Source organism: Ctenopharyngodon idella, chromosome 10 (genome assembly GCF_019924925.1).
Source record: "Ctenopharyngodon idella isolate HZGC_01 chromosome 10, HZGC01, whole genome shotgun sequence".
NCBI classification, from domain to species: Eukaryota; Metazoa; Chordata; class Actinopteri; order Cypriniformes; family Xenocyprididae; genus Ctenopharyngodon; species Ctenopharyngodon idella.
In genome coordinates this window covers 19,586,996-19,602,792 of record NC_067229.1, presented here as the reverse complement: position 1 = coordinate 19,602,792, position 15,797 = coordinate 19,586,996, and the positions used below count along the sequence as shown (strand labels likewise).

The window sequence follows — 15,797 nt, the reverse complement described above, 5'->3', positions numbered from 1 at the left end:
TTGTTGCTGTTTGAGGAGCTAATCAAACAAATAGCTATATCGATTTTCATTCACAAAGTGTATGATACTGTACAGAATGCGATGCAGTATGTCAAGATTGGCGATGAAACAAAATTATGGCAAACAAAAAAAAAATTGTCCAAAAGCTATTGAAATGAATGCTATATCAATTTTTGTTTAAGAAAGTGTGATACACTGTACAAAATGTAATACATATATCAAGATTAGTAATGCAAGTAAATTACGACAACAGAAATTTTCTCAGATTGTGCATTTTGACTTTGTCAGTCTATTTTGTGCGCACACTGTGGATAACAGTCCACAGTCCTGCAGTCACACTTTTTCTAATAAGGGACAATAGTTACCCCCTTAAATTGATTTTCCAGTATATTTATTTTTATTTTTTTTTACCTTTATAAATAACTTTTTGAAATAAGTAATATTTTAAATAAAAAAGGTTCAACAGAGAAATATGCAATGATAGTCAAAACGAAGTGATACTTTTAAATATTAAACTAAAACCGTCAGTAGGTGGCGGTAAATCACTGTCTTAGTGAATGAGTCATCGAATGGCAAGTGGCAGTATTTTGAATGGGTCATTGAATCATTCACTCTTACGGTTTGCTCAGAGCCGCAGATTCATTCATGAAACACAGCTGCATGTTGCAGTTCTTCTGTGGCTTTCATTGGAACTATTATTTTGTTGCAAAATTGAGCAAACAACACTAACCATACTGCGTTTAAAATGTTTATCACTTAACATTACCCTTTTTTTGTTGAATTGTAATACAAAATCAATGTCATGTTTGCAATCGTGTAGATATTTGGGAAAAAAAATTGCATTCTTGCTCGTATAATATATTATCAACATTAAAAACAAGAACTCACAGGGTTTTTGTATCGAAGAGAGTTTGAGCCTTAAATCGATCTCCATGCACAGTCTGTGTTTATAGGCTATTTGTTCTTCATGCTAGTAAGTGCTAAATCCCCACTTTTACAAAGGTAGAATGTCGAGAATTGCAGTAATGTAGCGCGATTGGCTAAGACAACATACTCTGCAGGCAACTTATTTGCACGCTGCTTGTATGGATGCAGTCAGTTTTGACCACAAAAGATTGGATGTCATGTTTACGACATTTTGCCTGAAATACATGCTTGTTTTTAATGTTATTTTAAAGTGGGGTAGAATTAAATAAATGGTAAAACTCAGCATTTTGTTCGTGTACCCCTTCTTTTCATCTTGCGTGCCCCAGTTTGAGAATCACGGGTACAAATGCTGCCAGTGTGAAAGCACAATGAGTGCATGCTGCTCCCGCTCTTCAAACGCACAGCTTCTGCGCTGCCTCAGTGTGAAACAGAAACATTTTTTGTTATAGGCCTACTGGTTGAAAGTGTGGTCATATCCTGATACAGAAACATTTTTTCCTGATAGCAATCACTATGTTAAACAGTCTAAATGTATTTTTTATAAATATATATCGTCTGTGGAAGGCGTAGGACCATGAAATGTTCATCCAATCATTACATTTGGTCCGAATGCAATAATATGATGTCCTACCTGCCTGCCAACTAGAGCTGCACGATTCTACTTAAATTGAGAATCATTAAATTGAGATGTTTTTGTTTTAAACAGAGATCACGATTTTCCAACGATTCTGACAACTAAGCAAAATAACAAATAATTTACTAGAGGCTGGGCAGTTTGACCAAAAATCTCTGTCACAGTTTTTTTTTAGATTCTGGCGGTTTCACGGTATGTCACAGTTTTTTGCACTGGACCTTTATTTTGGCATATTTTACTGTCAGGAGTACAGGGAATATATTATATAAACATTGTAAGGACAATTAAAAATTAATCATAAAGCTAACAATTTAGTTTAAAATGTAATCAAATAATTCAATTATTTAATTAAATTAATAATATTAATAAGTAGGCTACAATTTTACTGTGCAATTTCTGTCATTTCAATGAAGACCGTTGAGTTTGTTTTAATAAACTGTTTATTATTATTATCTCTATTAATTAAAGTATACTCGATTGTACAATAGTATATTTCTGTTATTTCAAGTTATACCGAACTTTTATTTTGACAGTGTCGTGAAGACCTTTGACTTCCTGTGTATATGATATGACAAATGTCGATAGTTTTATCAAATTAAACGGTGAAATGTTCATAAAGTGACACTAAGCGCAGCTCTGCAGATGAAGTTCATGTGCATAGTGAGTGAGACAGCAGACACTGAAATCAACGCGAGCGTCACGCGTGCTTCAGTATGTGTCGTAGTAAAATGTTAATAGAAGTTAATAGAAGTCCCCTATATGCTCTACATAGCGCTTCATGGCCATTGAATAGAGACAGCAGCTGTTTCAGCTACACATACCGGTGTATGGCGGTTTTTGAAAAATGCTTATCAGTCTCGAAATTAAAACCGGTATACCATATGAACCGGTATACCGCCCAGTACTAGTTCTGACAAAATGTTAATTGCTGCAATCTATTTAAAATGTTTAATTAATCTGACTGAATTCTTTAAAAAATAGTTTGAATGATTCAATGACTCGCTCATAAATATTTCACTTGTTTCATTACTGGATGAATCAATATTTCTGAATGAATCTCTTGAATGAATGATTCAGTGGCAAATACATTTTTTAAACTGTTGCTTGTCGCCACTTGGTGGCGTAACACCTTCACATGATTTTTTGGTGAAATTTGTTATTTTCTGTGTTAATCAGGTCAATTTTGCAAAGCACTGCTGCGCTCCCTCTGCATGCGGTGTGAATGCTCTAATCTGTTAACATGGATGCCGGAAAAAATACGCTCTGCTTATGCTCTGTTTACGCGTGTGGTGTAAAAACAGCGTAGCGATGTAATTGTAATTGATACAATCGTTTTTTGAAGTGCCAAGTTACTTTCAAGAGGTGATTTGTTCTATTTTGATCGCTATACTGTAGATATGTTTATATCCGAACTGTAAACTTTTATCCCAGTACTTCTGTGATAATATGAAAATTTGTAACGCAGAAATAACGACACTGTGGTTGTTTGCGAAGCCGTTTCATACACAAACATAAAAAAAACTGCTCTGGATCAGCGGCAGAGGCAGCACCAACGCAGATTTGAATGTTCCGGTGTGATTTTGTCAAAGGTTTAATAGACAGCAGAATCATTGTCATGTAGGAATGAGATCAGGTGGGTGTTTGAATCGAGATTGCGATCTTTTAACGATTAATCATGCAGCTCTACTGTCAATGTATGTTTTTACATACCCTCGCACACCCTGTCCACGCAGACATCATACATCATCACCGTGTTTCATGCTATGCAGAGTACAGACAGACGTCACGGAGCACCGCAAACAAACAGCAGCCATCTTTTACAGTTCCTCCAAAACAACAAGCTTCACGCCATAACTACCATAATTAAGAGATGGCAACCCATAATGTTCTACCCGGAGCTGTTCAATTAGACTCGGAATTATGCTTCCATGTCAACAGTATCAACACCGAAATGAACCTGCAGCAGTCAGGTACAAGCTCTCTAAGTTGTTTATGTTTATTATTATTGTAATATTAATGTGCTTTGAGAAGTGAAGTAGTTTAACGCCGTCTCTTGTTAAACTTTGCCGAGAGCAGCTGTGTGTGTGTGTGCCTTCATATGTTTCATGAAGGAGGCGTGGCTTTGGAGATGCCCTGAAGGGAGGGTGGGATGCTATGATTTGAAAGCTAGCTTGCTATTGCTAGCCTCTCTGAAAATGTCCTGTTGCACCTTTAATTACCGAAACTGTATTTCCAGTTTCAGTTTTTGGCTAAATGAAAATTTTAGTTTCTGTGTTTCAGTAAAAAATGATTTTGGTGCATCACTAATCAGGATTCAATCGTTATACATTACAGTATGATTTCTGATCATACAGATAGACCTATCTAAAGTATTGATGTAATATTGTGAGGAAGTAGAATCGCGATATACCGATATCTGATTTTAACATACTTTGCCATGCTTGAGCCATTATTAAGTTAGCCTAACCACTAGCTAATAGGAACCAAAGTATACTTTGTTTCTTTAAAACCAAGGGCTTAAAACACAGAGGTGTGGCCTAGTGGTTTGCAAACATGCTACTATACAGTATACAGTACTATATGTTCACTTAAGCAGACAGCGTTCTAATCATCACTTCCCATCCTCTTCAACTTTACTGTTAATAAAAGTGCCAAAAATAATATTTAAACCCACTCTGTAAAAGTAGTTGGAAAGTTTTTTACTAACAACTTCGCTAACTTTTGCTAATTAATTAGGAAATGCAGGCTTAAACCAATATTAGTATGAGTAAATGACAGAATTTTCATTTTTAGGTGAGCATTTAAGCTCAATTGTAAACGTTCTCTTGAAGAACTGCAGAGTTTGAGTGGCGTAACACAACAGTGAGGTTCAGCGCCAGTGTGAGACATTCATTCTGATAACGCGCACATATGCCTCCCCAATCTCTTGTGGAAGAAAAAAAAAATCAATTTAGATAATTTCCCCCCATTATTGTTGGCTAAAAGGCATCAGATACAGCTTGCAGTGCTGTACTAATTAGATTGTGACACAGTGTAATTGGCTTTAGCAGCTTTAGGGGAAGGAAAGGACTATGAGGAGGAGGGGAACATTTCACCCTCACTGTCTTTCAACACCCTGAGCAGGACGTGCTGATAACCTCATGACCACTGATTCAGTGACTGTGAATTGTTCTCCCTGTCCAATGAATCTCACTAACAATAAGTATTTCAATTGAATAGTGAAACCATTTTTTTTGGTAGAAATATATAGAAATATATATGTGTTTATGTATGTATGTGTGTATACATACATATTTCATATATGTGTGTGTATATATATATATATATATATATATATATATATATATATATATATTTATATATATATATATATATATATATATTTATTTATTTCACATGCCTTGTTAGTACCATATATTAATACTATTATATCAGGGGTGTACGGTACCATGATAATACCATCTTTTTTTGGACTTGTACAGTGGGAATACCATGCTTTTTGGATATAGTAAATCATTCAATGTTTTTCTGGATGTACCATGTTAAATCCATTGTTTTTTTTTTTGAACATATACAGTGATTACACAAAGTTTTTTTTTGTTTTTTGTTTCATCATGCAGTACAATTTATTATTATTATTTTTTTTTTGAGATATGGCATCATGCTTATCATGCTTTTATTGTACTACCATGGTTATACCTTGCTTTTTTTTGGTCATGAACCTTGGTAATACCTCTTTTTTTTTTTTTTTTTGGACATTTCATGCAAATACCATGTTTATGAGTATGATAATTGTTCAGTACTGTAGTATTTCCTTCTGACTCATTTATTACTGTACAATGGTACAGCTACAGTACTTTTTGTACAGCCACCTTCGGATTAATTTGTGCTGTTTACATATGAATTACATATGGGTTTTTATGATAAAAATGTATATTGGCCTAAATTGTTGCTGATAAATTGTTAAAATTGTTAAAATGCAAAATATTTACATGTTAACTACAAATACATTGTCACCTCACCTACAAAAATTAAAAATTGATTGCATATGGTGCCAACAGCCTGCTGAGCTACTTCCGAATTAACTTAATTTCAGAATATGAGTCACAACACAAGTTAGTCCTAATATTCCTGCTTTCAGAAGATCGTTTACAGTAATTCCTCACATGCCAGCATATAATTCAAATCCGCTTTAGATTTTAAAACAATCCCATCAGTTTGACGGTGCAGAGCTCAGAAGTTCTGCTGGACTCGGCTGATTCATCTGAAAAGCTTTTAATGTTGATGTTTCCAGTCTAATCTTTTGAGCACTGATTACATTTTAAAAGGATTTGCAAATCACGTTTAAACCTAAACATATCAACGTGTTTAAAAGCGTGTTTTTTTTTGTTTTGTTAATAAAAAAAAAAAACCTATTTATTTACACTATTTTATTAATGAATGGACACTTGAACACTATATATATAAATTTAAACACATCAAATTTGGCTGAGAAATTACTCTCAAAAGATAATTTAAAGTCATTATTGTGTAAAGTATCTAATAGTCTTTGCAGCGACGCTTTAAGTCCAACAAGCCTAATGGTTCTCCTGATTCGTTCAAAACACTGATTCAGAAATGAAATGCCACTGTGTGTTGCTTGGAGACGAACAGTTCTGCTTCGTTTTAATATTTTTGTTGACAAAATTGAGCAAAACAGACATTATTGTGTGTAAAACAACACAATATTAACTTCTTATTTATTGAACTGTTGTATAAAATTACTATCAAATTTTGGACAGAAAAACAGCACACATGTGATATAGCTTAACTACAGTATCTCACAGAAGTGAGTACACCCCTCACATTTTTATAAATATTTTATTACATCTTTTCATGTGACAACACTGAAGAAATGACAATTTGCTACAATGTAAAGTAGTGAGTGTACAGCTTGTATAACATTGTAAATTTGCTGTCCCCTCAAAATAACTCAACACACAGCCATTAATGTCTAAACCGCTGGCCACAAAAGTGAGTACACCCCTAAGTGAAAATGTCCACATTGGGCCCATAGTGTTAGTATTTTGTGTGGCCACCATTATTTTCCACACCTCCATTCATGGTTCCCTCAATGAACTGCAGCTCCCCAGTGCCGGCAGCACTCATGCAGCCCCAGACCATGACGCTCCCACCACCATGCTTGACTAGGCAAGACTCACTTGTCTTTGTACTCCTCACCTGGTTGCCGCCACACATGCTTGACACCATCTGAACCAAATAAGTTTATCTTGGTCTCATTAGACCACAGGACATGGTTCCAGTAATCCATGTCCTTAGTCTGCTTGTCTTCAGCAAACTGTTTCCGGGCTTTCTTGTGCATCATCTTTAGAAGAGGCTTCCTTCTGGGACGATAGCCATGCAGACCAGTTTGATGCAGTGTGCGGCGTATGGTCTGAGCACTGACAGGCTGACCCCCCACCCCTTCAACCTCTGCAGCAATGCTGGCAGCACTCATACATCTATTTCCCAAACACAACCTCTGGATATGACGCTGAGCACGTGCACTTAACTACTTTAGTCGACCATGGCGAGGCCAGTTCTGAGTGGAACCTGTCCTGTTAAACCGCTGTATGGTCTTGGCCACCGTGCTGCAGCTCAGTTTCAGGGTCTTGGCAATCTTATAATCTACGCCATCTTTATGTAGAGCAACAATTCTTTTTTTCAGATCCTCAGAGAGTTCTTTGCCATGAGGTGCCATGTTGAACTTCCAGTGACCAGTATGAGAGAGTGAGAGTGATAACACCAAATTTAACACACCTGCTCCCCATTCACACCTGAGACCTTGTAACACTAATGAGTCACATGACACCAGGGAGAGAAAATAACTAATTGGGCCCAATTTAGACATTTTCACTTAGGGGTGCACTCACTTTTGTGGCCAGCGGTTTAGAAATTAATGGCTGTGTGTTGAGTTATTTTGAGGGGACAGCAAATTTACACTGTTATACAAGCTGTACACTCACTACTTTACATTGTAGCAAAGTGTCATTTCTTCAGTGTTGTCACATAAAAAGAAATAATAAAATATTTACAAAAATGTGAGGGGTGTACTCACTTCTGTGAGATACTATATATCATATGATATAAATATTAGACAAAAGCTTAAACAGGGCATTTTTTTGCCCCATGTCTTGAATTTTAGGGACATTCTAACTACATTCTATAGGCTCCATCACATAGTGAGTTGTTGCTCTGCATTATTTTTGTCATCAGTCAAGTGAATGAAATATAAGATGACCTACGTAGGTCTGGGACGGGGCAAGTGCGTTAAATGCATTAATAATACAGTGTGTGTATATATATATATATATATATATTATTATGTTGTTATGTAACATGGTATTAGAGGGATAATTCTAAAAGGCAGACTTTAATTACAAAATATTCAGGAACCAGGAATAACGCAAGAGAAAACCACGGTACTACAAACAAAAATAGATGAAGACTGAGGGAGAACACAAGGACTAAATACATGGAACAAACAAAGGAGCTTAATGAGTAAATTAACAGGGCACATGTGAATGACATGACTAAATAAACAGACTGGGGAAAACTAGGTCACAGGGACTGAACCAAAAACACAATGAAACACAGTTTTCAAGATTGATCTGTATAGTGACAGTTTATCACCATTGATTCTTCCTGCTGTCACAAACACTTGTCTTCAGTGCTGGATGATTGTGCGACTTGAGACATCTGCAGCCACATCGACCCTTCCGTCACACGCCCTGCTTGTTTACTGTCTTTATGTATATTAGCACTTTTACTTTAACATGCTAATTTAGTACTACAGAATAACGTCGGCCGTCGGTGGACTTGAAAAATGGTGTGTACTGACGTCTTTCTGCGGTTAACACAACATTCCTTCTGATGTTTATTCATGTTTATTTGATGCTATAAATTAACTAGTAGGAAGAGATGGTTAAATTTCTTTAAAAATGACAAAAAGTCTTGTCTGTCGATGCGTTGTCAGTGTCCTCTTTGCTCCGCAATGTATTTTTTTTCACTGCGTGAGAACATGATGTGTGACGTGAGAGCGGCATAGCTTGTCTTACATAGCAACAATAACTAAAGGGGGTGGGTCTTTGCGAACGGTCAGTTCCACCTTTGGATTTGTGTAAGGTAGGCAGTTTTTTTTTTTTTTTTGGTGTTCATTTCCTGTCACTGTGCAGGCTCTTTTATTGTATATGACATTGTAAACAGCCCAATAAGCCTTTTATTTAAAGGCTTAATTTATGTCCCGTAGACCGGTCCGTTGCTTTACGATTGCAAGCAGTATCAATAATGTAAAAAAATGTGATATGCAGTCAAATGTCCCAGTATGTATGCTGTTCAAATGAGTGTTCTCACTGATACGCTTGTTGTCCCTTGTGGAGTTTTGACGTGTTTTATAGACTTGATATTGTTTCTTATTCAAATAATATGTTTCTTGAGCAATTAGAATGATTTCTGAAGGATCGTGTAACAGCTTTCCATCACAAAAACTACATTTTAAAATATACTCAAATACAAAATATATTTTAATATAAAACAGCTCTTTGATATTGTAATAATATTTCACTGTTTTACTGTATTTCTGTTAAATAAATGCTGCCTTTGTGAACATAAAAGATCTTTAAATATCTTAAATATTCCAAACTTTTAACCAAGAGTTGGTGTGCATCAGAAGTGTTCAAATAAAATTTTGAAAATGAAATCTATTCTGAAAAGAATATTTTTTTAAAAATGTTTTTCAAAGTAAAAAGAAAAACAGGTTGCTATGGCAACAAGTAGGCTACTGGTGTTGAGCCTCTAACCATCTCACACTTGCAAGTATTGAGTCAGACATCAAAGCCTTGACATCAGCAATGCTGTAACTTCACCCGTCATATTAGGTGTGTGCATTGATTCAGATTCGCTGCTCATTCAAGATAGTTTTGATGCCTTTTACATTATTTGTACTCAAATTCATGCAGAAGTGTTGGAATGAAAGCAAGTGATGCATTGCAATGTGACAAAACTAGATCAGTCCCATTTTAATCAATGTTGATAACACTGCAAGTGTAGCAATGTCACCGCATGCAGTGTAGACAGCTTCATTGATTATGATGGGAGTGATGTCCTAGTTTTCCAGTTTTTTTCCTTTCCAGTTTTTTTACCAGCCGAAAATAAAAAGAAATAATAAAATATATATTTATAAATTGTTTTCTTTGTGCAGAGGCCATGTTGTAAATGAAATGTTTGCTTATTTTGATAATGTCAATTATATCTGCATCATATCGGTCATTCATTTATTCATTCATTTTACTCACTAGTTCATTCATTTTACTCACTAACTCACTCATTCATTTCACTCATTAATTAATTAATTAATTCATTTCACTCACTCACTCACTTCATTCATTCATTCATTCATTCATTCCACTCATTCACCCGTTCATTCATTCATTCATTCCACTCACTCACTCACTCACTCACTCACTCACTCACTCACTCATTGATTCATTCCACTCACTCACTCACCCACTCACCGGCTCACTCACTCACTTGTTCCACTCTCTCACTCACTCTCTCACTCGTTTGTTCATTCATTGATTCATTCCACTCACTCACTCATTCCACTCACTCAAGATTCAAATAGCTTTATTGGCATGGTAAAAGAAATCTTTACATTGCCAAAGCATTAATAACACTGTACAATAAAAATAAATACATATATGTAATAATGATGAAGAAAAGAAAATAAGAGGGAAAAAAAAAAAAAATCTAGCAATAAAATAGAAATAAAAAAATAAAAAAATTGCAATAAAAATGTTCAATCCTATAATATTTATAGAAGTGTCTCTAGGCATATGGTGAGTGTGTTGGTAGTTCTGTCCCGCTGGAGGCTCCTTCGTCGTGACAGGACCTCACATACATGGCGGCCAGGTTTGAGCTTGCTGGGCTTTCTCCTAGCAGGTATGGGAGTTTGTCCATATTTGGTTTCTATTGGAAGTCTTTGTGGTGAGTTGTGAAATGGGGATAGAAAGTGTCCCTAATTTGTGCATATTTAGGGCAGGATGTCAGAAAGTGTAGTTCTGTTTCCACTTCATTCTCTGTGCAGTGGGGACACAGCCGGTCTTCCTTTGGTAGCCAGGTCTGTCTGTGTCTGCCTGTCTCTATGGTGAGATTGTGTTCACTGAGTCTGTACATGCTCAGGACATATCTCTGTTTAGGGTCGCTCACTGTACTCAGGTATCCTGCCAATTCATATTCTCTATTTAGGGCCAAATAGCATTCCAATTTACTTTGTAGGGCTGTTGCGTCTGTCCAATGTTTTAGGTATTTTTCTTTTTGTGTTTTGATTATTTGGTTTGGTCTGGCTAAGTTTTTATTTTCAGTCAGACATGTTTTGGTTTGTGTAGTCAGCTCTAAGACCAATTGGCCGAGGGCGTTTCTTCCTGGTGTCAGCTCTTGATAGTTCAGGGCTTTGTGATGGAGGGTCTGTTTATCACTATTTTTTAGGTGAGTATGGAATTTAATGGCCCTTTTTTGAATTGTGATTATAAGTGGGTAAAATCCTAATTCTGCTCTGCAGACGTTATTTGGGGTTTTGCGCTGTACTCGTAGCAAAACTTTGCATAGTTCAGTCTGCAGAGTCTCTATTGGGTGTTTGTCCCATTTAGTGAACTCTTGGTTTGTGAGTGGGCCCCAGACTTCACACCCGTAGAGCGCGATGGGTTCTATTACTGATTTGATTATTTTTATCCAGATTCTGACTGGGATGTCAATTTTGATATTTGCCTTGTCTCTCAGGTCGTTCACAGCTTTGTTAAAATTCCCTGTGTTGCTAATATTTATGCCAAGGTAAGTGTAGTTCTGCGTGTGCTCAAGGAGCATGTTGTCTAATTTAAAACTATGATGTTGGTCTTGTCAGCTGGGTCTTTTTCGGAAAATCATTATTTTTGTCTTTTTGGGGTTAACTGACAGAGCCCATGACTGACAGAAGCTGTGCAGGAGGTCTAGATGCTGCTGTAGACCCTCTTTAGTGGGAGACAGCAGCACCAGATCATCAGCAAACAGGAGGCAATTGACTTCAGTATCTAGTAGAGTAAGACCAGGTGCTGCAGACTGATCCAGAGCCCTCGGTAACTCGTTTATGTATATATTGAACAGTGCAGGACTTAAGCTACAGCCCTGTCTCACTCCACAACACTGAGGGAGGAATTCTGTGTGTTTGTTACCAATTTTAACAGCAAATTTGTTGTTTGTGTACATTGATTTGATGATGTCATATGTTTTTCCTCCGATGCCACACTGGATTAATTGAAGAAAAAGACCTTCAGGCCAAATGGAGTCGAAAGCTTTTTTGAAGTCAACAAAGCATTAGAAAATTTTGCTTTTGTTTTGGTTGATTTGCTTATCGATTAAGGTATGGAGAGTGTATATATGGTCTGATGTGTGATATTTTGGTTGGAAGCCAATTTGACACTTGCTCAGGACATTTCTGTCTCTGAGAAAATGGGTTAGTCTGCTGTTTAGGATGTTGCAGAAAAGTTTACCTAGGTTGCTGTTTACACATATGACACGGTAGTTATTAGGGTCAAATCTGTCTCCGTTTTTATGGATTGGGGTAATTAGGCCTTTGTTCCAAATGTTGGGGAATATACCTGAACTAAGGATGATATTGAAGAGCTTGAGGATGGCTAATTTGAATTTGTGGTCTGTATATTTTATCATTTCATTTAGGATGCCATCAACACCACAGGCTTTTTGGGTTTTCAGGGTTTGTATTTTGTCTAATAGTTCAGCTAGTGTAATTGGAGAGTCTAAGGGGTTTTGGTAGTCTTTGATGGTTGACTCTAAAACCCTTAGTTTTTCGTACATTGCATTTTGTTCCCGATTGTTGACTATATTACTAAAAAGGTTGGAGAAGTGGTTTATCCAAACATCTCCATTCTGGATGGCTAGTTCTTGATGGTAAGATTTGTTTAGTGTGTTCCAATGTTTCCAAAAGTGGTTGGATTCTAAGGATTCTTCAATTTCTATGAGTTGACTTTTTGTGTTTTGTTCTTTTTTCTTTCTTAAAGTATTCCTATATTGTTTAAGTTTTTCATGATAGAGATGACGGATGTTCTCATTGTCAGCATCTCTATGTTTCTGGTTTGATAGGATTCTCACTTCTTAAGTATTTTGCAGTCATTGTCAAACCATTTCTCAGTGGCATGTGGTCTTTTTGCTTTTCTTTTTGTGGTTTTTAAGTTTGATAATGTTGCTGAGACCTCAAATATTCTGTTCAGCTTGTCTACTGCTAGGTTTGTACCTTCACTGTTATGTAGGAAAGGAGTGGCAAGGAATTGATCTAATAGGACTTGAATTTTTGGTTGACTAATTGTACTTGGATATGTATCTTTACTGTTTTGTTTCCATTTATACGTGTTTCTAAGTGAGTGGAGCTGGGTTTGTTTAGATGCTTCTTGGTTGGGCATTGCTCTGGTTAAGTAGAGGGTTATTTTACTGTGGTCTGATAGTGGGTTTAGTCGGCTGACTGTGAACGCTCTGAGGGAGTTTGGGTTAAGGTCTGTAAGAAAATAGTCGACTGTACTGCTACCAAATGGTGAGATGTAGGTGTATCTACCGTAGGAATCTCCTCTTAGTCTGCCATTGACTATGTACATACCTAGTGTGCGACACAGATGAAGAAGATGTGTTCCGCTTTTGTTTGTTGTTTTATCATAGTTGTGTCTTCGTGTGTGTATAGGTGGGGGGAGGACGTCACCTCCAGGCAGGTGTTTGTCCCCCTGAGAGTTAAGCGTGTCCAGTTCTTCACCTGTTCTGGCATTTAGGTCTCCACAGACCAGTACGCTTCCCTGTGACTGGTAGTAATTAAGGTCTACTTCAAGAATGGAGAAACTATCTTCATTAAAATACGGAGACTCTGCTGGAGGGATATAAGTGGCACATAGGAAGATGTTTTTCTCTGTTGCGGTGACTGTCCTATTAATTTCTAACCATGTATAGAATTGTCCTGTTTTAGCTACTTTGATGGCATGGGCAAGATTTGATCTGTACCAAATAAGCATGCCTCCTGAGTCTCTTCCTTGTGTCTCTGCTCCATGTCTCCTGCAGGATGATGATGTCTGAATTTTTTATTTCTGAGTTGAAATCTGTGTTCCTGCTTTTGAGGCCAAAGGTAGATGATCTCAGGCCTTGAATATTCCAACATGATATTATAAATGCGTTGCTGTCCATAGGGTCTTAGTTTTGTTGATAAGTTTTGACCTATGACAGTAGGTGTGAGCAGATGAGGTTGAGCATCTGACGGATGTCTCTTAGCTCTGTTGTTGTGGCTTGCACTGGTCCTGTTGTTGGTTTTCTGCTCACTATCTGAGCATAGCTGTGGCTGCCAGGGGCCTGCTGTGTATGAAGGGGGTAGGGGGTAGGTAGGAGAGGCTTTGGTCTGGCCTGATTCACTGAATGTGAGGATGTGAGGGCTGGGAGAAGATGCTCAGGTGTTGGCTGGGATGGTCTCAGCATGTTAGAGTGCTGTTGTCGTGACGGAAGTCTTCTGAATGTTCTCTCTGGGGGTACACTGTGCTTTCTTACAGGTCTGGGTGGAGGTTGTTGGACCCTTTGCTCCTGGGGGTGCTGTTGCGGTTCCGATTCAGGGCCACTTCTTTTAGGGTCTTTGCGAAGACAGGAACAGCTGTTTTGTACAGATGGACATGGTCGTAGAGGCATGTGAAGTCCAGGGTGGGGTGGTGTGCCAGGTGCACATTGGGTTTAAGTGCACAGGCACGGGAGAGGTTGGCGTTCACCCGCTGGATAGTGTCAGGGTGGAAGTCTTTTCGGGGCAGCAGTGTGGAAATGGTCATTTTAGCATGTGGGAAGGTGGTTGAGGCCTTTTCAATCACTGTTTGTAGTGATGTAGCCACCCTCTCCTGTTGGGCTCTCAGGTCGTTTGTGCCGGTGTGGATTATTTTATGGTTTGGGGATCCCAGTTTGTCCACACTTAGCGATTTGAGTGCACTCTGAGTGTTCGCACACCAGAGTTTGGCCACTCTGTGTTTGGGAAAGAGCTTCTTTTCATCAATAAATTTCCCATTTGAATCAATTAAAAGAGCGACCTCTGGTTTTAGCGTTACTTCTGTTGGTGTGGAGAGGTCGTCTGAGTGTGATGTGAGGGAAGTGTCTGATGGGATAGGAGGATTCTGGCTGTGCTGAATCTCTGTTGTTTGGGAGCTGTGATCAGGGTGAGGGGTGTCCTGCTCCACCGGTTCCTCTGATGAGCTCACTAAATCGCTCACTCACTCACTCATTCATTCACTCACTCACTCATTCATTTCACTCATTCATTCCACTCACTCACTCACTCACTCACTCACTCACTCACTCACTCACTCACTCATTCCACTCACTCATTTACTCACTCAATTACTCACTCACTCATTCATTCCACTCACTCACTCACTCACTCACTCACTCACTCACTCACTCACTCATTCTACTCACTCATTCATTCATTCATTCATTCCACTCACTCACTCACTCATTGATTCATTCCACTCGCTAAATCACTCATTCATTCATTCCACTTCACTCACTCACTCACTCATTCATTCATTCCACTCACTCACTCACTCACTCACTCATTCCACTCACTCATTTACTCACTCATTTACTCACTCACTCATCCATTCCACTCACTCACTCACTCACTCATTCCACTCACTCATTTACTCACTCAATTACTCACTCATTCATTCCACTCACTCACTCACTCACTCACTGATTCATTCCACTCACTAAATCACTCACTCGCTAAATCACTCATTCATTCATTCCACTTCACTCACTCACTCATTCATTCATTCCACTCACTCACTCACTCACTCACTCACTCACTCATTCCACTCACTCATTTACTCACTCACTCATCCATTCCACTCAATCACTCACTCACGCACTCATTCCACTCACTCGTTCCATCCATCCATTCATTCATTCATTCATTCATTCATTCATTCATTCATTCATTCATTCATTCATTCACTCATTCATTCATTTTCAACTCACTTAGTGCAGGATTTTGACCATGATCCAGTATTTCAGTGTCTCAGAGTGGTTTGGTTCATTTACTTTTCAACAGAAGTTTGAAAATCAGTATATTTTACAGTGTAATAGTATTTTTCTAATATATTTTTGTTTAGTATTCTTATATTCAAAACTCGAGTAA

The 15,797-nt window shown here is 37.7% G+C and overlaps 1 protein-coding gene across 3 annotated transcripts in view; it reads left to right on the top strand.

Annotated features, from left to right (window-relative positions):
• The window catches only part of LOC127520432 (E3 ubiquitin-protein ligase RNF123), a 169,401-nt gene that overhangs the window by 71,016 nt on the left and 82,588 nt on the right, over positions 1-15,797 (top strand). The window lies entirely within an intron of this gene.